The sequence below is a fragment of the Hermetia illucens genome, chromosome 3 (genome assembly GCF_905115235.1).
Source record: "Hermetia illucens chromosome 3, iHerIll2.2.curated.20191125, whole genome shotgun sequence".
Lineage (NCBI taxonomy): Eukaryota > Metazoa > Arthropoda > Insecta > Diptera > Stratiomyidae > Hermetia > Hermetia illucens.
The window spans coordinates 59661284-59687462 of NC_051851.1; the positions used below are offsets into that span (position 1 = coordinate 59661284).

Genomic DNA, 26179 nt, shown 5'->3' on the forward strand with positions numbered 1-26179 from the left:
CGGAATTCCTCTCTTGCAATTTAGTTAAAGAGAAAATTAAATTTTGTGAACTTTAAAAATTCTGTCTGATTAAATGTAGCCTACTCATATGGGTACTAGTTCAGAAATATGTACGTATATACTTTAGTAAGTAGCTTCTGGTATTGAGCAACTAACAAATTAATTTTGTTTAAGCATTGAGGGGCTCTAAGTTCGCATCCGCTTGATGTCAAACCGGACCAAATGGGAAGCAACTTACTCCCTCTTTTTTTTGGTCCACAGATCCCTCGTTTAGGACTTAGCACCCAAACTTCAAAAATATTAGGCGAAGACCTCCTTGCGGTTTCTGACCGCTTTGGTCACGCTGCTCCCAGGGCAGAGGTGAGTCAGCGTCTGAAGATTTGCCTCTGCCCTGGTAAGAAACCATAAAGCCGTCTCCGCCTAATATTTTTAACTAACAAATGATTGGATTTCACCGAAGTTCTATTACACTTGATCTACATATGTATGTAATTACGAATTCAGGCATGACTTACATAAATGTCTGATGGAGTTATAATGTGTGGTATCTTGAGCTATTATACCATAGCTCATTTTTTGCTTAACTTCTGAGAACTTCAGATCCATTCAACTGCAAAATTAAACCAACTTCATGCAAGGCCAAGGATGAGAAATTAAAAGGGCTTTCAATATATGAACGTCATAATAATTTCCAAAATACAAAAGGTAGGGGAAACCGGAATAATTTATAAAAAAGACATTATTGATGGGAAGATTTCCTGAATTGGGTTACCTTCTTAAAGTTTCAAGAAATCAAAAAACAAATTAAATCAAATTTATTTTAAAAAAAACACTTGGGGAAAAGACAAAAATGAATGTTAATTTTATATTTATTTATTCCGGACTCCGTATATTACTAGCTTCATGTTGCTGCAACTTTATCCCTTTCAACTCTTCAGGTCACGTCTTTGTCGATTTTTCGAGAGCAGAGACTTTGAAACGTGCTGATTTTGTTGAGGACCTGAGTGGTAACGACCTCCCTGATTTCCTTTCCGGCATGTAAAGTCACAAGCTAGCGTGTGTGTTGTCTTTTTCCTCTGGTGAAGTTTGTAATTCATCTGGTATCAACGTCAATCATGCTCTTATTTGAATTTTGTTTGGTTTCAGTTAGTTACAACCAGAAATTTAATTTCGTCGTGCGGCATGATGCAGGCAAGTAAAATTTTCAGTTCTTTATAATCAAAATCAAAAAAAAAGTTAACATTATGTTAAAAGTTTTCAAATTGCATGAAAACGACCTACGCGACTCGCATTATCTAATTAAATGACTCCCTAACGTAGGCTTATACAAACACGACGGGTGAATTTCGAAGTAACATTTTCAAATAAACCTTTGCAGCAAATTAATTTCGGATTTCAGCCAATTACTTATAGCTTTGCAAATTAGTTGACGGTCATATAACCTCGAATATTCCTTTGATAGAGCAGCTAAATTTGCCAGATTATCTACCTCCAGCCCAAATATGCAGAGGAATTAAATTGGCGTACATTCATTCGAAAACGTTGGTATACAATTTGCCATATTCTGCACAGCAAGCACTGAATAATTTGCAAATAGTTCAGAATTCCATGAGAATCCAGCTTAGTCTAGCATAATTATAAATAGAGGCATGGAACCAATACGCCATAAATTAGTAAAAGGTAGTTTTCACACCAAAGCTAATTTCCAAATTTACATCTCGCAGGTCTAATCCTTGGAAAATGAATTCAAATTTGCATTTTGCCTACATGGCACTAAATTTAGGCATTTGAAGGCGAATAGAGAAGTTAATAGAGCATCAATTTTGCATATATTAGGTATAATGTTTTGTACTATACACAACTCACATGTCTAGAAAAAATCGAATATATCGTGTAGTACGGTAAATTCGATGTAATTCTCTACATTGAACCGGCTACGAAGGGGCGGCTAATTAGATTTCATCGGCTTTGAATCAATTTGGTCTCGATGGGTCTGAGGCCTTTTTAAGGTTTTTTGTGAAACATAACCTTATTAGAATCGAGACGGTGTTTGTTTGTCCGTCTCTCCGTCTGTCTTTTTTTTTCTCGATGGAAGGTGGAAAGCTTCAAAAGCTACCGCAGGCTCCTGCCACACGGTTATGTGGGACTCTTACCCACTAAAATCACCTCCTTCTTCTTCCACTCTCCCCGCGGGACTCCCATTTGGTATTACGTCGCGGGGCTGGATCAGAATTTATTCTGCGCTCATGTCAACATTCCCCATACATGTGAATGTAGGGTGCAAATTTTTTTTCACAAAATGTAGCCATGTGGGGTGTCAAATGAAAGGTCTCAACTTCTCTTTCCGAAACTGGTTCAATATTTGATATTGGGTGAAACATAGGGGAGTGAGGGCTCAAAATATGACCCACAAATATCAGGTCTCGTTCTCAGAACCTATCCAACCGAAAAATCTGAAAAAAAATCACAGTAATGCATCTCTACGAAATCTAGGCCTCAAAATATATCCGGTTCCGATATCTGCACAAATAAAGTTAATAATAGTATAATTTCACATTTTAGAAATTTACCCGGCAACCCCCCTTATGTTCATCCCAGAAGCACACACATTTGGCATGCATATAATGAAGAACATAATGCACAATTTGGTCAAGTTTGAAGAAAATCCAACTATTATTAAAAAAGTTATAGGGGGTGAAACTTTACAATTTTTTGTGAATTTCGTGCACTCTACAACCTGCATGACGTCATCTTCACATTACAATTCATCAATACCAGATCGAAATGAGCTCTTATGAATGGGGTCGGAAAGAATTATTTTGTTTTAGTTTTTTAGTCATTTGTATATGAATATGAATTACTCCAACCAGACATGTAGGAATATAGGTATATAGTATATACGTGCTAATGAACTTTGCGTGTAGTGCCTAATTCAAATAGATGTAAGAAGTAAATTGGACGGGTACGATCAATTTATATACGTGCATATATGTGTACAGTATTCGGAAATAAGCAGTTTATTTACTTAGGGTGAGCCTAACATCTATGGCTGTAATATGTACGTATGTCTCGTAGTTTGGAAAAGTATGAAGGAATATGTTGGATTTGTAGCTAAATAGGGATAGAAAACTGTGCGTTGAAATTTCTTACATAAGATGAACACAAAACCTTTATACCTGAAACACGAGCTTCCGGTATTCTGACTTGTTTTCTTTTCTATTCACTGTTATCACTACGATGGTAAAAACTGAAATGACTCCTTGATTAAATGTAGGAGTATTTATACTTTATTATCCGACACCAATAGCGCCAACTGGTGGTGGGTTGTTACAGCAAAATCGCAACTAACTTCACTTAGTTGCCAAATCGGCCATCTCATGTGCAACAACCTAATAGATTAACAAAAGATGGCTTTATTAACCCAATGTCTCCTCACATTTAATACTTTCTAACCCCGTCCCCATTTTTAATTGCATCTTTCATGCAATCAAACATACTGCGAATATAATTTCTAATCATTGGTTTTAAATTATCCTTAATTGTTTCTGTCAAATTTTTAAGCATAGTATTTCTGCGCTGATATACAGTCTGTGCGACAAAAACGTGACAGCCATTATCCAGAAAAAATAAACCAGACAATTTTTTACCAAATATTTTATTGAAATACATAATGTTAGCTTTGCGCCGTCACTCAATAATTTTCCCAATGGCCGTCATTATTTATTAGAGCTCCACGCCTTTTTAAGGTTTTGTTTGTAAAACAAAACCTTATTAAAATCGGTTTACTGTCTGTCTGTCTGTCCGTCTGTCTGTCTGTCTGTCCGTCACACGCATTTTTCTCGAAGACGGTTATAGCGATTGACACCAAATTTGGTAGAAAGGTGGGAACTGTGAACGCTCACGCATATAGCGAGTTACATCCTCTTACGACGCATTTAAGGGGGGGGGGGGGTCCCCATACTTGCAAAAGGGGGGGGGGGGGGGGGTAAATTTTTTTTCATCAAATATAGTCATGTGGGGTATTAAATTAAAGGTCTCGGTTAGTACTTTTCAAAGCCGGTATTAGTTTTGACTTTTACTGAAAAGGTGGGGAGTGCGGGGGGTTGAAAGTGGTCATTTCTGTAACGAACCCATTCTCAGGAACTACCCAACCGAAAAATCTGGAAAAAATCAGGGGGCTGCCACTATATGATGCCTAGGCTCCGAAATACCCTCCATATCGATATCTGTTCAAATAAATTTAATAATAGTATATTACTATACTTTTTAGTAATTGACAGGAAACCCCCCTTATGTTCACTCTAGAATCACAATTTTGCAGCAATGTAGCCTACATTATAGATCATAATCTTGCCAAATTTGGTGAAAATTGCACTATTACTAACAAAGTTATACTAGGTCAAATCTGCGCTCCTCTGCAAATTCAATATAATGAATGTCAATTTCACTTGAAAGTGGCTATTTTCACATAATATATGCATATTTTACGTGCTACATGCTAATGGGACAAATGCACACTCAAATCTCTTTCTAAACGAAATACACAAAGCCTTTCACACCTGAAGCGTCTAGTCTTGTTGGACAGAGTCTACCTGTTGTTTCACATAAGACCGAAAATTCTCTATCGGGTTTTAGTCCGAAGAGTTGCTGGACCAAGACAGTAGACCCAGATCCAGTGAATTTAGATAATTTATACTAACTCCGAGTATATGGCAAGGTGCGACATCCTGTAGGAAGGCTTATTCTGTACACAGAAGCCGCTGATTGTTGATATATATCACAAAAGTCGTATTACGTTAATGTACTGGCCAGACCGCATTATATCTTCAATAAATTGCATGGAATCAGGTCCTTTTTTCAGGAATGAGGCTACAAATCATTACTGCTGGTGGATATTTAAGTTTTTTAACCATACAAACATCAAATAAATATTCACTCTTTCTTCTTCTTCTTTTTCTTCAGCCTTTGTCCCGTTCACAAGCGGGGTCGGCTCGTCGTGATCGGCTTCACCATTTGGCTCTATCGAATGCCTGATCTGGGTGCAATCTCGAGGCTTTCAAATCCCCATCCAGCGTATCAAGCCACCGTTGCTTAGGTCTGCCTTTTGGTGGTTTACCATCGACTTCGATGTTCAGACCAATCTTTGCAAGTGAATTCTCGTTTGCACGAATTGCGTGACCGAACATAATTTCCCACCTCAGTCACCGCATCTAGACGACATTCACCGCTAAAGGTCTTTTCTTTTAAGCGGTGGGAATCTTCAAAAGACTAATCTCAAGGTTCACAATCCCTGAGAATGTGGGATTTTTCCTCACTAAAACCACCTCTCGCTAAGCTACAACTGAGATTTCCCCATCGAGCAGTTTTCTTTGCATATTTAGGTTTCGTTTTATTGAGAGCTGCCTGGCTGTTCTTCAGCAACTTAAATGATTAAGCGTTATCTGTGTAACCAACTCGTTTGGCTTTACTCTTTTCAGTCGTCTCATTATATTAGCCATATCAGTCGGTCGCTTTGTTGAATTGCTTGATCTTTGATAACTTCACTAACCTACTGTACTTTCAGGTCCCTATGCAGATCCTCATTACGGATGAACCCAGGAACGTCTACTATGCTTCTATCCACTTTATTTTGGAGGTTTGATTTTCAACACAGCTCCAGAGTTAGATGTCTTACGTCTATAAGGGGCTTCTTAGAATCTGCTTAATAATTAGCAGCCTATTGTCGATGGTCACCTGGGAATACCTCCCTAATAGCCAGTACATCTGTCTGTATCTGGCATTTAGCTCGTCCTTCTTTCTTAGGATGTGTCTTTTCCAACTGAGCGAAGCATCGAGTGTCATACCTAAATGTTTGACCTCACTCGCCCGTGGCACATCTTGTCCTTTTATGATGACTTTAGCTGGACTCTCTTTTTTCTTTGTGAAGTCAATGCACGTTGGTTTGCTTTCGTTTAATTTTATTTTCCGTTTCTTGGTTCATTCTACAATGTTGTCAACAGCTGTTGCATTTTTGCTTCTTCCATAGTTTTATCCCTGGGCTGGTTTGGCTTCTTGACAGTAAGACATATCATTGCTGTAGGAGAAACAGTGTTTACAGGAGAAATAGCGTTTGCCATTAAAGGTGACCTACCAAAATTTGAAATTCGAAAAAAAACGAGAAAAAATTATTCTTGACCAATTAAACTTGCTTCAATAATGCGAACTGTATTCCTCTTAAAAGGGGGCCCATAACAGTCGCCGTCGCCGCTTTCCCTCTTTCAAAAGGCAGCCAACTTGCATGTCCTATATAACAAAACCTTATTAAAATCCATTCATTATTTATCTATCAGTCACATGCTATATTCTTCAAAACGGCTAAGGCAATTCAAACGAAATTTAGTGGACATATGGGAACTATGAAATCAACGGGGAGGACATAATTGATGTGTGAAGTATGGCTCTCCATATACGCAAAAGGAGAGTGTAAAAATGTTTCCATCGAATATAGTCATGTGGGATATCAAATGAAAGGCCTCGATTAGTACTTTCAAAATCTAGTATTAATTTAAAGTGAGACAAGACTCATTTCCGGAAACTAACCAACCCAAAAACCCGCGAAAAATTAGGAAGCTTATATGGAATCTAGGCTTCAAAATATGTCCCATTCCGGTATCTGTTCAAATAAAGTTACTAATAGTATATTACCAGCTTTTAGAAATTGACTGAAAAGCCGCCCTTTAACTGATCCTCTCATTATCACCGGCACAGAGGACAGCATCGCACATACCCATGCCAAGTTTCATGAAAATCCGACTATTACTTTCAATGTTATAGCAGTTCCAAGATATCAATTTTGTGCGAATTAACTGCATTCTAAGCCATGTAAATAAGATGCTGACGTTATAATTAACGAAAATAATTGATATTCGAGTGAAACATTAAAATTCCATTCATAAAGAATCTACTTCTCCCCAGCGCTTTTTAAGGTTTTGTTTAAAACAGCTCATCAAAATAGAGAACGCTCCTTCTTTTTTTGTGCGAGTTCCATAGCAGTTAGGGAGGCGTAGGAAAAGGGAGTTTCCAAATTGAAAACTTATACATTTATGTTCTATTATTTTAATTCGGTGTCGACACTTTTACAATCAGTCAATGTATCCAGTCTAAAACGTTTACTCTGCTCAAGTTCTTAACGACAAAGTTCACAATTTGCGATTTTATTATTATAGAAAGATGAGAAATTTTAATTTTTAAACAATTCCATCTTAATCCATCTCAAGGAATAATATCAAGAAAATACAAAGAAAAGTTAAAAAAGAACTAAAAGACCCAAGGAAGTTCCAACTTTCTAACTTTATTTCTTGCTTACAATGCACAAATAACCAAGGAAAGGGCAATTCCAGGTTGGTATTTTGAAAAGGTGAGTCCTATTTAAAGGCTTCAGATAGTAATAAAAAACACACTATTTGTCCCGTGGTAACCTTTTACTTAAATATACGATACTTAACGGACCATTTACCGTGAAACCAATAAAACCTCTTCTTTATTTGGCATTTATGGTATTCCTGGATGCCAGAAATATTTCTGGGGTTGAATTTTTTCAAGCGAAAAGATTTCTTAAATCAAATCCCCCCCAAACTGCATTGACATTTCGTACTCCAAAATGTTCCGTCTATAAAATGGTTTGGCTTACAAATTTCTAGAAAGCTGATTGTATGGGAAATAGTAAAAATATTCAATGAATAAAAGAAGTTGAATTACAATGACGTATAAAGTAAGATTAATTTGTTGTGCGTGAGCATTGCTGAGAAACGGGAAGCTAAATGCTTCAGGTATGAAAGGTTTTGTGTATTTCTTTTATGAAAACATGTGAGGGGACATTGGTCCCAAGAGAGAGAATATCCATTTTTGCGTGATGGCATTCAAAGTCCTGAATTTGCAAAGAAGTAAACTTGATAGAATCATGTTATAGCCTAGACTACAGCGATTTCGTTATTCAAGGAGGATTGCTGTCAGTTAATCAAAATTATAATAATATACTATATACTATACTATTATCGACTTTATTTCAACAGATATCGATCTGGAGGGTATTTCGGAGCCTAGGCACCATATAATGGCATTTTTTCAGATTTTTCGGTTGGATAGTTTCTGAGAATGGGTCTGTGAAAGAAGCAGAAGCCATGCGATTGGCAATACCATTAGCGGCATTCGAATAAAGCACAAACATACAGACACTCTGACCGGCAATCAGGCAACTTGATACTGAAACAATACCTCGGTGACGAATACGTTGACCATCATCTAATGCTACTTGCAACTTGCACCAAGAGTTAAACTGACAAAATGTTACTTAAAAGCTTCAAGCCTTCGTGAATACTTGTCTGCGACGTCTTATCGGGATACGCTGGCGTGATACCATTTCAAACAAAAAACTTGGTCGGGCACAAGCCAGTTACTCGTGGGCGATGTGATCAGAAGGTAAAAGCAGGCAGATCGCACATTAAAAAGGGGCGACAAATCTACTGCCAGTTACGTTTTGCAGTAGAACCACTTCCCCAAGATGGCCGATAACTGTCCCAGAAGCATTTAGCGCAAAACACTGGGGGAATCCTGGAAGAAGTTGAAACATGTTTTAGCGGCCCATGTACGATGGAACGTAGGTGTATTTGACGCACTGTACCCCACCCCACCACCCCATATACTGTCAATCATGTTATATTCTTTTTCAAAAACGTTGAACTTTGTTTTTGCCATTCACATCTCTCTTTAGGGGATTTCGAACAACATCAAGGGGACAAGTGGTTCCCGAAATGTTAGGTTATGTGAATAAAAATAAAATGACCAGCGAAAAAGCGAAAACTATCTAATTATTTCAAATAATTTAACCGCTACAACCACAACAAGAACACACTAAGATAAGGTTTCGCTACTAATTTACTCCTTCTAATGCTTCTGGTTATATCAAAGCCAATGGGGTTTAGCATTCTGCAATCATTAAATGGCCAGTAGGTTGGGGGGGAGGGGGAGGGAGAACAAAATACTTTAGTGCATTTTGATCTTTCTATTCGTTAGCATAACGTCCTTTGAGTTCTACAGACTTTTGGCAGTCTCCAACTTTGTCACGCTGCCTCGAAATCGAGATTTTAGAAGGTACTTCAGAGGACGTTTATTTTTAATTTGCTCGTTTAACCACAGCTATAACGACACATGATACTATTCCTATCCAATTTCTAGAATAAATATAAAGTATAAATCATTATTTTCTATAAATATTGAGTTGGGGAAAAAGAAATATCATATTTGTGATCGAAATTTGACGCTTTATTTAACATACTTGGAATTATCCGATTTAAGTCAAATATGCGTCATTTTGTTCGCAAACTTTTTGCCATTTAGAAGGCAACTTCATTATCCATCCCCCCCCCCCCCCCCCCCCCCCCCCCCCGCCCCATCCTTATTTGCAAAAAGCTCAGACAGCCAGTTTTCGCAGGCCTCTTTTGAGGCCAACTTAGTAGCACCAAGAGCGTTTTGCATGGACCGGAAGACATGGTAATTAGTGCCAGGTCCGGACTAAACGGTAGGTACGTCAACCCGGGCTTGGCGTTGGTTTGGGCCGGCTCGCCATGTTTCGACCACGATCGTTTTCCCTTGAGGTTATCGTACGTAATCCACTTTTCATCACCAGTCACCATATGCTTCAAAAATGGGTTGAATTCGTTCCATTTCAGCTGTGCATCGCAGGCGTTGATTCGGTCCAAGAAATTTTTTTGCGTCAACTCGTGTGGCAACCAAACATCCAGCTTTTTTTGGAATCGAATCTTTTGCAAATGGTTCCAAACAGTTTTATGGTTTATACCCAGTTCCTGGCCAATCAAACGAACGTTTACATGCCGGTCTACTTGGATGATTTCGACGATTGGCCTACCAGTACGGGGTAAATCTTCGACATCCACTACACCAGAACAAAATCGATCGAACCAACGCTGTGCTGTGCGAATCGTTACAGTATCGGGCCCATAAACTTCACAAATTTTTTCGGCCGCGTTCGTTGAATTTTTACCTCCCAGGTAGTAAAACCGTAAAATATGACGAATCTCTTCCTTGGTAGGCCCAATCTTTGACGCGCTATAACTTGAGACTGAAACTTGCGATCACAACACTGTCAAAGAGACACTTGTAGCATAGGTTGTCGTCTTCAAATCGCCGTATAATATGACCCGTTGCGATAAATATAACACAAGATATGTTTAAGTGTCGCCATCTATTGACAAAATACGACATTTCTTTTTCCCTAACCCAATATTATCCAAAACTGAGCCCGAGGTAATAATTGGGCCGGAATCTTTTTTTCCTTTTTAGGGTTGTGTGCAGAACCTCATCATCAAACGTTTGACAATCTGTCTGACTGTCCATATGTCTGTCATACGCATTTTTCTCAGAAACAGTTATACCAATTGACGTCAAATTTAACACGAAGTGGGAACTGTGAACGCACATCATTCTCCACGTAAAATTCTTTTTCACCGAATATAGTCATTTGAGGCATAAATAAAATTTCTCGATTAGTAGTCTTTTTAAAAGTAGGCCAATTTATGTCTCAGATAAAAGATTTGATGACAAAAATTTCAAAATAATTAAACCTAGAAACTCTTAGATTGTAAGCACTGAGGCAGGGAGCAACTGGCTCTCGAAATATCGATATCTGCAAATAAGTACAATAGGGTTTTCAAAAAACAATCTTTTCGTTTAGTTGAAAAACTAGGGACAACGAAAAAGTTATAAATCACATGTCCTCCGTTGTTTCCGCAACGCTCTTCTCGCGGATATCCCTAAGCCCGCTGCCAATCACGATCCAATGAAAATTCTTCAATATACCGATGACGCCATCATCTACACCTCCACAAAAGAAAGGGTTGTCCGAATTCGTATATGACAAACCTTGCCCGGACTTTAATTAACTCCAAAAATTGGAAACAGAATGAGAATAACGCCGACTTGGAATATCAAAAACATATCACTTAACATGAATTCAACTCCAATCGTCATCGTCAAACAAGTTATTTATCCAAATGTTACAATTAACTACACCCAGTCCACTACTCCACACGTTCATAATGTATTAAGCGATGTAAACGGTGTCTTCGAGCCACTATCACCCATCATCCATCTTAACAAACCCACTCTGCAATAGGCCAGAATTCTGTTTCATATTTTCGCAAAAAATGGAAAAGTCACGCCTCAAACAAAAGCAGATCCTCCGCAAATTTACCGGCATATTTAAAAATGACGAAGATACGAAATACACCTACAACCTGATTCCGGCCGTGTCTACGTTGTCTAGGAAGATTCAGGTTGAAACTCCTTGAAGGGTGTCTGTCATATCCCTACCCCTTAATGGCCAAATATATAAGAATTTAAATTCGCGCAACTCCTCATTCCCCCAACAGTGACATTCGTCTTTTTCACAGGGAGGGTAAACTAGTCCTTTACACAGATCGCATTCCCATGTCCAATATGTCCCTCCTGCCAAGCATAACGACCCATGCCACTCATAGTCGACCTCCTTTCCCACCCAAAACACATTTCTTCCCCATTACAAGCCGCTACTGTCCATCTTCATGAAGGATAAACATCCTTCATCCCATCATCTCACCACCTAAGGAAGATAACACAAAACTGAAATATAAAGATTATTTCAAGAGGCCTAAATTGCTAATATTCTTTTGCTGCAAGAGGCTCCTTGTGGTCCCAGAAGAAAAACTAACAGAGGATGAAAAATTGGGAAAAGTTCTAAAAGTAGCCACTTTTTCACACCGCATAGCATTATGATTAAAGTCAGTCGAGCTACTGAAAAACAAAGCCGGCATCCGCTTGTGTCTAGTGACTAACATACGTAGGAAATGGGTTGAAAAACATACCACGAATTCCATTGGGAGCTTTAAGGTATTCTCTGAAACACTAAGCAAATTTAAGGAGGCGGAAAAAGTTCTGATTTTTTCTGGGGATCTGACGGCAAATCCATCATCTCCTTGTTCTCATTTTTTCTGGGAATGGAAACTACAATAGGCGTGAAGATGATACATTGTGAGTTACAAAGCCCTCAATCATTCCAGTTAAGCATTATCTACTAATGGCAGGGTACATCTCAGCCGTCACTTATGTGTCTTGGACCTTGATGTGTATTCTCAGTGAACGCATTTTAGTAAATGCGCTCACTTATTCCGCCTTGTCAGGATGTTATTAAGTTGTTGAGAAAATATGTGTGTAGGTACCTAGAACATAGTGTAACTTTGGTATGTTAAAGGAGAACGCTATTAGTGCCCAATAGACTTAGTGTTACCGCATTGTAATTTCTATGGATTCATGTTCTAACTACAGAAGGCGGAAAATTTTCTGAAATTCTAAAACTGTATGAGACCAAATTAAATTCATATTGTAACAACTCCGCAAACCGAAAGCTAGACGCTGTAATTAGTGCAAAGAAGTTCGCCTAAAACAGATACAAACGCGCAATTATCTTATATGCTTCTGCAACATTAGGATGATGATTTTAGTATGATTTTAAGGGGTTTTTTCCAGCCAATTTCAAAAAGTTTCTAATATACCGCTTCTTAGGTTTTGTGTAAAACAAAACCTTATTAAAATCGGTTTACTGTCTATCTGTCTGTCTCTTTTCTTTTTCTTGAGGGGATGAAAATCTTCAAAAGACACTGGCCTAGACACGCCAGCATGTGGGAATTTTACTCCCCCCAAGCCCCGTGGAACCACCATAATGTATGTGTACATCACAGGGTGGACTCGGCTCTCTTTAGCTTGGTCACCTTTCGTCTCTACGCGGCGTACGTAACCGCGCTTTCCTGGTCTTTTCTGCTTTTCGCAGTTTGCTCTGGATTGGTGCGACCATAGAGTTGATCGTATTCCAGTCTTCCTGACATGCTAGCATTTATCGCACCAGGTTTTCTGGTAAAAACACCTCTCCTAGAGTCTCTTCTAGGTTCTTCATTTCTTCCACAAATCTTGGACAGTGGGCGAATACGTGCTCTGAGTCCTCCAGGACTCCATTGCAGTTTGGACAACGGGTGAGGTATCTGGTTTAAACCTGAACAGGTACTGCCGATATCCTGGCGATGCTGCATCATCTGAGGCAGTTCTGAATGCAGAGTGCGCCCTTAGGGCTGTTTTTCTGCAGGCTGCAATCAGTTTGTCAGCGTTAAATGTAATTGTTAAATGCCTTTCCTCAAAACTGGAGCTGTATAGAGCAGGATCGAACTCAGTCTAACTATAAGCAACTTGGAAGCATGACGTGGTCCTCCCACGTCCAACATCATCCTTGCCAAGCTCACACTTGCGGCGGATGCTCTGCCATAAGCATACTGCACGTGTTACTTTTAGCTGAGCTTCCCGTCTATGATCACTGCCAGGTATTTGATGGCAAGCTTAGAAGTGATGTTATGATTCCCAATTTGAAGAAAGGCATGATTTCTTTTACGGTGCTTAATGTTGAGGACCGCTTCCGCTTTTTTTCTCCATAAGTGTCAGACCAAAACTTTCTAGCAACCCTTAACAGCGCTGATCACTTCGCATGAGTATAACTCAGCATCTTCGAGACCCTTTGCGGCTACAAGTAGCGCTATATCGTCGACGTAACCTACCACCGTGGCTTCCTCCGGAAGGGGAAGATTGTACATTATCTTCCACAGCAGTGGGCCCAATAGAGAGCCCTGTCTGACACACGTAAGAGAACGTTCTCCTAGGTTCCGTCATCCGGTATCATACCAAAGCCTCGGTTCTTGTAAATACCTGTTGACAATAGCTGCAAGATAGGCGGGAACGCCAATCTTCGCCAGAGATTCCTGTAGTAGGTTCCAATTGGCCGAATTGAATGCATTTCTCACGTCCAGGGTCACCACCACGCAATATTCGCTAGTACTGCCTATTCCGTGGATAGCATCTTCGGCCAAGCCATTAACCATTTTGATCACATCAATGGTTGATCTGGCTTTACGAAACCCATACTGCCGATCTGAGATGCCTCCCTGGCTCTCAACAACCGGAGGCACTCTATTGTAGTATTTTCCCCACAGTGTCCCAAGGACAAATTGGTCTTTAGAAGATTGGCTCACCTGAAAGTTTCCCAGCCTTAGGCAATAGTACTAACTTCTGTCGCTTCCATAATACTGAAAATAACCTCTCGGATATGCACGCCTCGAACAACTCAACGAACATGTCCGGTCTGGCAAGCTTAAGGACTCTATTCGGTACGCCAGACAGACCCGAAACTTTGTTATTTCCTATTCTAGCGCAGATCTCAAGCAACTCGTCATCGGTGACTGGCGGTATTTCTGTCACATTCAGAGGTCGCTGAAAGCTGTCTGTGCCCTCCGCCTGCTGGGGGAATATGATCTGCGGAGATAATCGGCCTCTGAATCGCCCCATCACGATGCCATTGGCACTCCCCCACAGGTTCACGTCCGCTTCCGAACAGAGCTCCTTTAAGCATTTACTCTTGCTCCGTTGGAGCTTCGTTGCTCCGTTCAGCTTGAGAGTTTTGCGGGCTTCCTTATAGGCACGTCCTTTTTGCCCTTGGTCGATTTTGCCTACCTTGCTCTGAACCGCAGTTCTGGCTCGGTGACAAGCTGATCGAAGGCTATCCAGTTCAGTATTTCGGCAGTAGTTTGGTCTTCTACTGGAAAGTGAGTACCTCCTAAGCATAGACGCATCACTTGCTTTGGCAATACATTGGGCCACGTGGAGCGCTCTTTCCGAAGAGCCACCTGCTTTGTTAGTCGGTTGATCAGACCGCACCTCTATGAACAGAGAGACAGAAGGGAGACCAATTTTAATAAGATTTTATTTTACACGAAACCTTAAAAAGTGATCATAGTTAATTTGAATCTTAACGAAATACATTAGATTATTCTCGCAAGCAACATGTCTTTCAGACGCATATTCAGTTCCTAAGGACGTACGTGTAAAATTGAAAGGCCCACAAACTTCTACGAAAGCTGTTTCAAAACATGCAGTCCCAAATACTTGACAGTTCACTGTGAAATTAGTAATGAACGCAGCATATGAGATTCACGAAACATTTTATACCTCATGCTATTATCACCAAGAATTTATTTTCAATAGCGTACCAAAGGATTAAACGTGACTTAAATTCCGATGAAATCTAGACCAAATTCTAGGGCAATTATTTATAATATTATAATCTCGATGTTTCATTTTGTGCCTTTGAGTATTCCTCTAATAATATTATTGCATCAGGAATTAGGAAAATGAATAATATTGGAACCTCCCCTAAAATAATCATTGCAACCCCAGAATATTCATTCTTATGCAATTTTAGTCTATCATATTCGCTTTTAACTATGTAAATGAATATTATACTGACCTAGTGAAATTTAATTTAATTTTAATATATTTAATTGAATGCTCATTATTCGACTTAAAATTGAAAATCAATTTTAATCTTTGATATTTCCAGGGAACTATCTAGGCTCAAATAAATGCAAATTCATTTGAATTCAATCTACATACATACATATAGCAACACGATTTCAAACTTACTTTCGGTAAGCCTAAAGGAAATTTTACAGAATTTAGATATATTTCCTCTGTTTCCTTCAGCTTTCAAGCCATTAAAGACCAAGTATATTAGGCAACTTTGAATATTTACTACAATCGACAAATATTCCAAAACTCTACTTGCGGGGTGCCCCGATGACGATGGGAGAAATTTCAACAATAGGTGGTACCACTGGTTTAAGCCAAATCATTCCCTGAAATGACTACTCTATATTTTACCTCTACAGAGTTATAGCGTTCTTAGTAAAGTGTAGTAGTATCAAAAAGCTTGATCTGCCCAGTAAAATCACAATTTTCCACACTCCCAATGATTTAATTCTAGATTTGACACCATTTTCGGAGACTACATAAAATTTCATATAAATGGATGTTTTTCCAATGCCAAAGGTCACCGCCCCTTCAAAAATATAATTATTGAAATTTCAAAATCTATTTTTCGTTTAAATTTCAACGGTACTTTAAACTTACAAATTTGGAAAGTTGACAAATGTTGCCCCTTAGTGGATATAGCGCGTCATCCGCACCTAAGCGCCAGCGCTCGCGGTTATCTAAAATGCGCTTCAGCTCCTCCCATGACTTCTCGAGACACTCGCACTCCTCCTCTACTATTCTGCACTAAGTACTCTTGGGGCGACCCACTCGTCGTTGCAATTGTCGCCCCTTCTTAATGTACGACCCATCCAGTGCCACTTCCAACTTCCTATCACCTCGCATACGAGTGTCAAGCCTGTGCGCCGACCAAATTGTTCGTTTGAGATAGTGTCAGATCAGCGTTCCCCGATGATATGACGCACGCAGGTATTGAAGAAAGCTTCGAATTTTTTGGTAACAGTGAAGTTCACTTTCCATTTGCTACTCCCATATAGCAACACAGAAAGAACACTAACACAAAACAATCCCAACTTGATGTTAGTATTGAGAAAACTGCATTTCAAGATTTTAGACAGGGCAACGAAAGCGGATCTAGGGCTGTTAATGCGTCGGGCAACATCTAGTGTCGCCGTCAGCAGAAACCACTCTCCTTAGATATACAAACTGATCGACGACTTCGATGCTCTGCCCATTGGTTTTGTTTGTGTCTATCTTCACTCCAACTCTACTTGCCTCTCGCTCTAAAACCAGAACCAATTAGCCAAGGTCCACGACTCGGTGAGAGAACAAACAGATGTCATCAGCGTAGACGACTTGTCTGAGGGAAGATGTCATCATCCATTATAATCCTCTACGTCTTTCGAACAGGGCAGCATGAAGAACGTCATCGATAAAAGAAGAGATAATATCTATGACAAGATGCAACTCTGGCGGACTCGGCGTTGGAGTTAAAATCGTCCGAGATTTAACCTCAGTGACGTGACTTGACATTTTGCACCATCATATGTTGCACTTATAATAGGCAGTAGTTTCTGCGAAATGCCCTACTCCAGCTTCACTCCCTGTTCACCCTATCCAAAGCTTTCTCCGATGAAGAGGAAGTGAAGCACAGATCTAAATTCCCCGCACTGTTCCAAAATGATCCGTAGGGTATTGATGTGGTCGATGCAGGATGATCAGGAGTGGGAACCAGCCTACTATCTGTCGATCAACCTTCCGAGATACTTTTTGGTGGGTTCCAGGATTATTTGAGATATGATCTTTTCAAAGGCAGGGAGCATACAAATACCTCTCCAATTGTCACACTCAAAACCGGTGCTCTTTTTTGGAATCTTCACGATCATCCTCCTCTTCCACTCTCTGGGAAAGGTCTCGGATTCCAAAAATTTCCATACAAGTGGAAGCAGCAGATCTGCATTAACTGCAGGTGTAGTGATAAATACCTCTGCAGGAGATCGTTAAGCCCAGCGGATTTACTTCGTTTGAGTGCAGTGATGGCCGAAATGACTTCTCTTCTACTTGGAATAACAGTGCGTATCCGCAGATTTGCGAACATATGTAAGCACCTTCGTGATGCGGATTACAGTTCTGAAATCATTGGGATTTGCGGCATATTCCGCTTCCTTAACCAGCGCAATAGCAAATTCTCTTTTGTTACGGCGTACACTACGCTGAACTTCCCGCCGCAATCAGCCAAATCTTATAGCGAGCTTTCGGGACGCGGCCGATCAACTGTGCAGCACCCAAAAAAAAAGCATTTTCGATGGTAGCCCAATGCTCATCGATATTCTCAGGCAGGTTTTTCAGTAGATCTACCGTTCGATCAGCAAGATAGCTCTCCCATCGTCGAGCGGCAATATGGTCATACAAGCGGCCGACGTTGAACTTAGGTGGTCGCAGCTGCCCAACCCTGCGAGAATTGGTGGACGCAACACGCCCGCGATCGTAAGCGGCCAACAGATGTTGATCCCTTTCATGGCCGATGTTAACGCCTCTCTTGTTACGCACATCCAGAAGACAACGCCAAAATCTACTGCTGATCGCGAAGTGGTCGATCTGAGTGCTCGTACGATGTCGATCAGTTATAACCCAACCGACCTTATGGCAAGTTCTGTGCCCGAATAGTGTACCATCAATGACGAGACGGTAGAAGTCACCCATTATGATCACAATGTGACCTTCAAGAAGTCTTCCCTGAATCACCTTTAATTGCTCATAGAAAGCATCCTTCTCCACTACATCGGAAGTCTCCGTTGGTACGAAGTATTGTAAAATTGTGATGCTCCTTAACTTGACCGTATTCAGGCAGTCTGTCAGGAAGCGGCTCCCAAGTCAAAAGAGTGCGCCTTGCCGTAGAAGTCACAAGCAACCCAACACCGGATTCGCGTCTGCTACCACTTAACTTTCCAAGGTACAAAAGTATATTGTTGCAAGAAGGAGAGGACTACTCTCCAGAGGTGCGACTCTGGAGATCCTACTTCGCTTAGGCCCAAAATGTTTATATCGCGGGAATTCCCGCTCAATTGCGAGTATGCTGAGGACCTTCGCTACCGTTGTTGAGGATCGTGCGCATATTCCAGAAACCATTCATTGACCGTTTTCAATAGCCGTGGGGTCAGCCCCTATCCGAGGCGTTGTTGACGTTTCGGTAGTAGTGGAGTTTCAAAACTTGCAGCTTGGTAGTCCACAAATTTCTATCCCTTTTAGTCGCCTCTTACGGCAAACAACTCACAGCTTTCGAATGACATGTATAAATTGTGGGCTTAATTATGAGAAATTGCAACAGCCATAAACTCGATCACATAAAATATCGTGTTCGTTGAGTAGGTTTAAAGAACTAGGAGGATTACCAAAGTCGCCGTAAAAACCCTCATGAATAGACTGGACTTCATCAAGGAATTTGCAGGGAACTTTCTTTATTATCAGCATTCCTTAACCCGATGTTGAAAAGGTTCGAGAAGCGAAGATAAGGTACGATATTTCCCAATTAAAACGGCAACATTGCAACAAATGGCCATTAATCGGTCATTTGATCGATAGACCGAAGACATTTGCTTTCCTCATGAACTATGGATTGTTGGTGGAGAAATCAGGGCCGCAAACTTCTTAATGGTAGACACCATTGACAGATAACTCGTTATCAGATCAGACCCGCAATGGGCATAGATTCACTTCCAAGCACTCCAGACAGATTGAACGATGTACAAAATTGAACCGAGTGCCTCACTTACGATCTTTCGGAGGCGGATCAATCAGTTGAAAAAGGCTCAGAAAGCTGTAAGGAACCGTATATGGCCAGTTAAACGATCTTTATGAAGACGGATAGCTGAGTGGTTAGAGCGCAAGGCTGTCGTACGGAAGGTCGCGGTTCAAATCTCACTGGTGGCAGTGGAATTTGTATCGTGATTTAACGTCGGACACCAGTCGACTCAGCTGTGAATGAGTACCTGAGTCAAATCGGGGTAATAATCTCGGGCGAGCGCAATGCTGACCACATTGCCTCCTAGTGTACCGTTACGGTCTTGAATGAAGTGCGCTAACACACTTTAAGGCCCTGATCCAACATGGATTGTTGCGCCAACGATTATTATTATTATTAGGAAGTAGAGTGTCTGGATAACTGAGTGGTTAGAGCATAAGGCTGTCGTACGGAACGTCGCGGTTGAAATCTCATTGGTGGCAGTGGGATTTGTATCGTGATTTAACGTCGGACACCAGTCGACTCAGCTGTGAATGAGTACCTGAGTCAAATCAGGGTAATAATCTCGGGCGAGCGCAATGCTGACCACATTGCCTCCTAAGAATCTGCGCACTCTCCTCCTCTGGAAAATATTTTTAGGTTCGCAAAAACCTGCTAGCGTCGCAGGCGACACAGTACAACGGGCCTAATAAAAGTTTTGAGTGCTTGAATCTGAAGCTCCTCACACCAAATTAAACTATCGAACTATCGGTCGCAGCAAATCCATCCATAGTAAAACAATTCCAACGTTTGTGAGATTAAAAGTATTCAAACTTTTAGAAACTTTTTACAATCATTTCTGTAACAATTTGACCCATTGCTTTTCTTACACGAAAGAGGAAACTGAGTTTCTGACTATCGATCCCCATGATACAGGCGCAATTACTGTCAGCGACGGTGACCTGCTCAGAACTAAGCGATTTAAATATCTCAATTCAATGTTATCAGCCAATAGAGAACTGCGTTATGAAATTGCTTCACGCATTAACGCAACCTGGATGAAGTAGCGTTCCAAACCTGTGTTCTTTGTGATCGACGTATCAACAAATGTTTAAATTTATCGCATTGTCGTTCGCCCTGTCGTTCTCTATGGTTCTGACGGTTGGCCGCCTATAAAAGACAATGAATGGCGCCGTGCGGTAATGGAAACGAACATGCTGCGAATCGCAAAACTGCGAAACAACATCAAAATCGTTGATAAAAGACCAAAAGGCCGGCCGAAACAACAAAGCTTGATACGCTGGATGGAGGTTTAAAAGCCTCGTGATTGCGTTTAATAGAACAAAATAATGTAGCAGATCGCGACGAGCCGACCCCGCTTGTGAACGGGACAAAGGCTGAAAAAGAAGAAAAAGATAGCACACCCTTTTCGCAAATAAGTTTTAAGATCCTGGCAGAAACCGTATATGGACCGCCACGCGATGAAAGGTTACTCATTAAGATAAAATCTTCAGTACACGAGATGATCCACTTCAAGGACGTCTATTATCTAAACAACTTTCCTGTGATCTAAGTGAACAAAATAAATGCATAATGAGAAGGTTCCCCAAATATGAATCAACACACACAAAAAGGTACAAATGGTAAATATATTCTAGAAAGGAAAGGAACCCTTCAAAAAAAAAGAAGCACATTCTGACAAATTCATATCTGGTCCCATTCTGCGCCCACTTTAAAGACTATTTACAGTTATTTTCCCTTGACTGTACTTCACACTTTCTCAAAGTTGCCAGGTTGGGTTCACTCAGTTTTACGCGAAAAGGATATCGGGTTAAGCATAATATTCCCAGAGGGGATTATATTTTATGGCAATAAAATATGCATGAAATGGTGTAAGGTCGACAATACCGTCTAACGTCAAACGACAAAACATAAATACGAGGTCATGAACAAAATTTTACGAGAAAAAGGATTAAAAATGTCCCATCGTGAAAGATTTATGTTCCCACGAACGAATTAGAAAAGTATCTGCTAGCGTTGCTTGAATTAATATTTCATGGATTCTCTGAGGGTATCATGAAATCTTGTAAAATGACTTTTAGTAGTCTTTAAAAAAATACGATAAAGTTGGAGAGTTTGAAATAAATGTGAGAATGGTTGGAGACAATTCCTGTGAAAGTCCAGCTGCTTATCAGATAACTTGTTTACCTCGGCTTCAAGGATAGAGATGCGTCTTCAACAACATACATTCAACGAAATCCCAGCGGATTTTTCTAAAGTTCGCATCATACCCTCTTCTTTCAACAAATCCGAGATGACCTATAGAAAGGCTGCTTTCGATTACCGCCAGTAAGTTTTAACTTGTTCGAATATAGTTAAGTATAGGTGGTTTACACGGAATAAAAATATGGAGAGAAATATTATTTTCCAAAAAATCAGCAACCAAGGTCAGGTTTTGTATGAAACAAACCAATTGGTTGAGAAAAAAACATTTTTTATTGCGTTACATTAAATTTTTAAAATTAAGAAAAAGAATCAAATGTTGAATCTAAAAACAATCTGTATCTCTCATCATTATTAGCCTTATTAACCATTTAAATTACACTTTACTGATTTTTGCGTGAGAGGCTCCTAACTAAGCTATTTAGATGTGTAATTCACCGCTTCGAATTCCAACTTGGAAACTTTATTGAGTAGCAGGGAGCTGGATCTAGAGCTCAGGTTGTTGACTTCAATTTGTTTCCTCGAATCAAGTGTTGTGCCTAGGTCTATTCCAAGGTATTTTAAATTCTTAGACTGAGGAATAGGTATGCCTTTAAACTGAGCTAAGGGATATGCTAATGTATTCAATGTAAAGAAGGCGTGACAACACTTTGTTGATAAACCTCCAGTGCGCCAAACATTGTTTAATATCTTTCATGTTCGAAATGAAACAGGGGTGAGCACAATTTTCTAGCTTAACACAGCCTATCTCAAAAACTAACCGACTAACTTATTTGACAGTTCCATGTTTTCTCCTGAAAACAAACTTGTAAGAATAATAGTTTCGTTTCCGCCCAAGTGTGATGGTACAGTAGCTTGAATGCCAACAGGAATAAGAACAGGACTTATGGAAATATAGGATACGATAAGCAATGGATTTTTACATTTCTTGGGAACCATCGTTATTTGAAAGAATTGCAAATAATATATAAAGTGGTAAGGATGAAGTATGTTAGTTAAACGATCATGGATATTGGCGGTCTTTGGTTAATTTTGCGCATTATAAGATCGACACCTTCAAAACTTCCTTTCAAAGTCGATGTAGTCTTGTTGACTTTTGACATTTAGACCAATTTGAAACAGATCGTTTAGCGTGCATTTCAAGGACTAGAAAATAATTGTTCTTCCTTGCTGTGTTGCGTTGAAAAAGGACTCTCAAATATTCAGTAAATATTGTTCCATTTTCAGCATCCGACAATTAGATTGATATGCAAAGAAGTATTTTAGATCCTTAGTTTTCTACCTTTTCGATGCTTTGTGTAGCCAATAGGTTGTTTTCCAATTCGGTTATCTAAAATGTTTCCGTTCATGCCTCACCCCGCTTATTTTTCTTATAAACTAATCAATTATTTTGGAGTCCTGAGGGAACTAAGATATATATGTATATAAAGGCATCGGTGTGACATACAGCGTTTTCGAGTTTAATCCTTGATTTCAAAGGCATATTCACTTGTAAGCGTCATAGAAATATCCTCCCCATACTGAAGCCAACCATTATTCTTCCTCATCAGTTTAGGAAATTCGGTTGATTCAACCAATTCTGGTTGACGGCATGAAAATGGTCGCGGACCGGCGAATGATCGACACTAGCGGCAAAGCGAAGTTTATCTTTATGGCATAGTTCCCAAAATTAATAAATTCAGATATTTTACAATAATCGCTTAGCTACCAGCTTGTAGTAGATCATCTTAAAGAAGCCTGCAAATGAGTCCGGAGAGTTGGTACATCCTGGAAAGAACTGTCACATGATCATGTTTGATAGCACTTTTAATGGCAACTCGGTATCATAAAATCAAATTTGCAATGACATGAGTTTCCAATATAATGATGATACTCAACTCATTATTGAGGAGAAATCCATTTAATTCCACGGTAGAGCATAACACTTGGGAAGCGCCTATTGAACCAATGCCAACAGCTCTACTAACAAACCTTACCTCCATCTCCACATGGTGATCATGGACAGTTCTTTCTTAATGAAAAACTGCAGACAGATAAAAATGAATGGGAAAGGGACAAATTGTGCCAACTGATCCTCCAGATTGAGGGTTGGGTTGGGCTAACAACAAATCACGAAAGGAGCCTCGGACTAGATAGATTTTACAACGACGGACTCGGCAAGGAAAGCGTATTTTCTCATGGAAAGTTTACTCCCGCTACAGAAAAGGAGCTGCCAAGCAACTATCCGATACCCTGTCCCAATATAAGGAGGATGTGAAAAAGATACATTGGACTGGGATCGGCTTGCTGGAGAAAAACGACTACACCATATATTATAGTGGCCATCCGGAAAACCATGTGCTCCGGGTAGGCTTCCTAATCAGGCAAAAATTGAAACCTGCTTGTACGACGATGATTGTAACATGTCAACGACACGGAGAATGCTGCATACCAGGCAAACCAGCAATCTCAAAGAATATGAGGACAGAAACCTATCGCGACCTCTGTCGCTCGGAGAGGCAACTTCACAGACAAGAAATGAAAACCTGGGAGAACCAAGAGGTCCGAAAACTCAAGAAATTCATATTAGTCGCGAGAGTTTTACAAGAAGTAAGCAAAAATGAAGGGGTGTGCACCTCGATCTTCATTCCACCGAGCAGGTTGCGTATTTCGATGAATTGTTCAACAACCAGAATGCTGGTGAATCGAAGCTCCTGCCAACTAAAGGCGGTAGACAAATGCTGACACTACCAGCCATAGAAAAAACGGTGCTCCAGTTCACCGGCTGAAGAATTACAACTGAACAAGGTAAATACAATATGTCAAGGATTGGGATACCCAATTAATGCCTGATAACTATAATAGGTACAGTTTCCCCTATACGTATAACATCCCTTACTCAGTATCGTTTTACTGAGTACCATCAGAGCTGGATAGCCTCATATGCCTGATACATAACGGAACAAACCAAAGAGGTTAGTTACCTTTTCCGATGCTTGTAAAATCTTCGTAGAGCTTTAACGGGTAAACTTTTATTTTCACAAATATGTACTTATTTCGGGAGTCCCTCGGTCCCTTCTTCAGTGCTTATCTCCTAAATCTCTGGCAAGAATTCTTAGGTGTTTTTAGAAAATTTTGTAATAATTTCACACATCAATTTATTACTTATCCTTAAACTATTATTGTATTAATGCGACTCATTAAGGCTCGCTTAATGAGTAATGCGTAGATTGTTAGTAGTCTAGGCGACCATTCTAATGAGCCTTGAGGGGCAGATCGGACCTCATTATTTCTAGGCTCTCTCATGTATCCAATGTATGAGCCTTATGTTCATGTCCCACCCTAATTTATATTGGCTATGGACTATAAAAACCTAAGAACTCTTGAAGCAACTGAAGAAGGGAGAAAATGAAAATTTGCTTATAAAGGAGAAACTATGCGACTAAGAAACCCAAGGAGGCTTCTAGGGAAAGCAGCAACAGAATAGAAAACGGCTGAAAAACTACTGGAATATGTTCATCAGCTGCACCATCCCTTCATCGACTTCGAAGTTAGGACAAAACTGTATAAGACAATAATAAAATTCAGCAACCCAGCTACGTTGATAGGACACGCCGACCCTCATCAATATGCGAGTCCAGATAAAAACAATAACATCAATCTCGAGGGGTGGCCTAAATACTAAGTTGGGCTCTGACAAAGCCAAAGACATTTAATGAGGAAACACAGCTCCGAGTACTCAGGCCATTGTTAAACCCATTGTACTATCCCTGTAAATCGCCTAGTCAATGGCTTTGTAGACTTTAGCGAATCTGAAAACAATCTTCAAAAGCACAGAGTGTTCTTCGTTGAATAGAACCTTACCAAGGTTTCTTCGTCTGAGATCTGAGGAGGCCGGGCAGCTGCATAAAAAGTGCACGGCCGTCTCATCCTACTCCTCACATTGAATGCGCATGGCCAAAACCACCCCAATCTTTTCCATATGCTAATTTAAGGAGCAGTGTTCCCTTAAAGGGGTCATCCCGTGGGAAGGCCATTTTTTGGCTCTTTTTAGAAATTTGTTGTGAAGAACTGGGGAAAGAAACAAATACAAATTTTTCACCATAGATTTATTGATATCTTGAGCGTGCATAGCCATTCGCATAGTTCGTTATTGAAGTACAGAGCAATTTATACACCCATTTCCAAAAGAAGGTGTTTTTTCTGCTGCCACGCTAGAGGGCGCTGTGATCATCTTAAAGAAAAAAAGTAAACGGCGTTTTAACGTCCAGACTTAAAACTACAGTCCGCAAACGAGGATTATTAAAGAATATTAAAAACTAAATTTTTTTTGCCTTGTTAAACTTTTTTTTTTAATTTTGATGTTTTTTTACGGCTTCTTCAATGAATAAAAAAAACTACTGAACGAATCGCAATTATCCTAGTTTGCGGACCGTAGAAATATGTTCTGAATAAGTCGTGAAAATTTGAAAGAATTTGGTTGGATAAATTTTGGGCTATGGTGGCAGCCGATTTTCAACATGCAGTTTCGAGAAAAACGCATTTAAAAAGTAGAATGCGATTTTTAGCTATAAAACCTTAACTGACCATTAATCTGCTATACGTAGTCAATAAACCTTAGGTTTTTTCAAGAAACACATGTACGGCCTTGGTTTCAATTCTTGTCCTTTTAACGAAGTCATTCGAACGTCATTCGGGCCGATAAATACGGCCTTTATTACGGCGATCGACATAAATCTAGCATGTGACTTATCACGTGTTTAACACTATAATTTCCGAACGACTCTGAATATAAAAAAATCACTATGCCCATATATTCTACACTATATATAGATACAATTGATGCCAAAAAAAAATTCG

General features: G+C 39.9%; 1 protein-coding gene across 2 annotated transcripts in view; it reads left to right on the top strand.

Moving 5' to 3' along the window:
* The window catches only part of LOC119651996 (serine/threonine-protein kinase 32A), a 394508-nt gene that overhangs the window by 188695 nt on the left and 179634 nt on the right, over positions 1-26179 (top strand). The gene's annotated exons all lie outside the window — the stretch shown is intronic.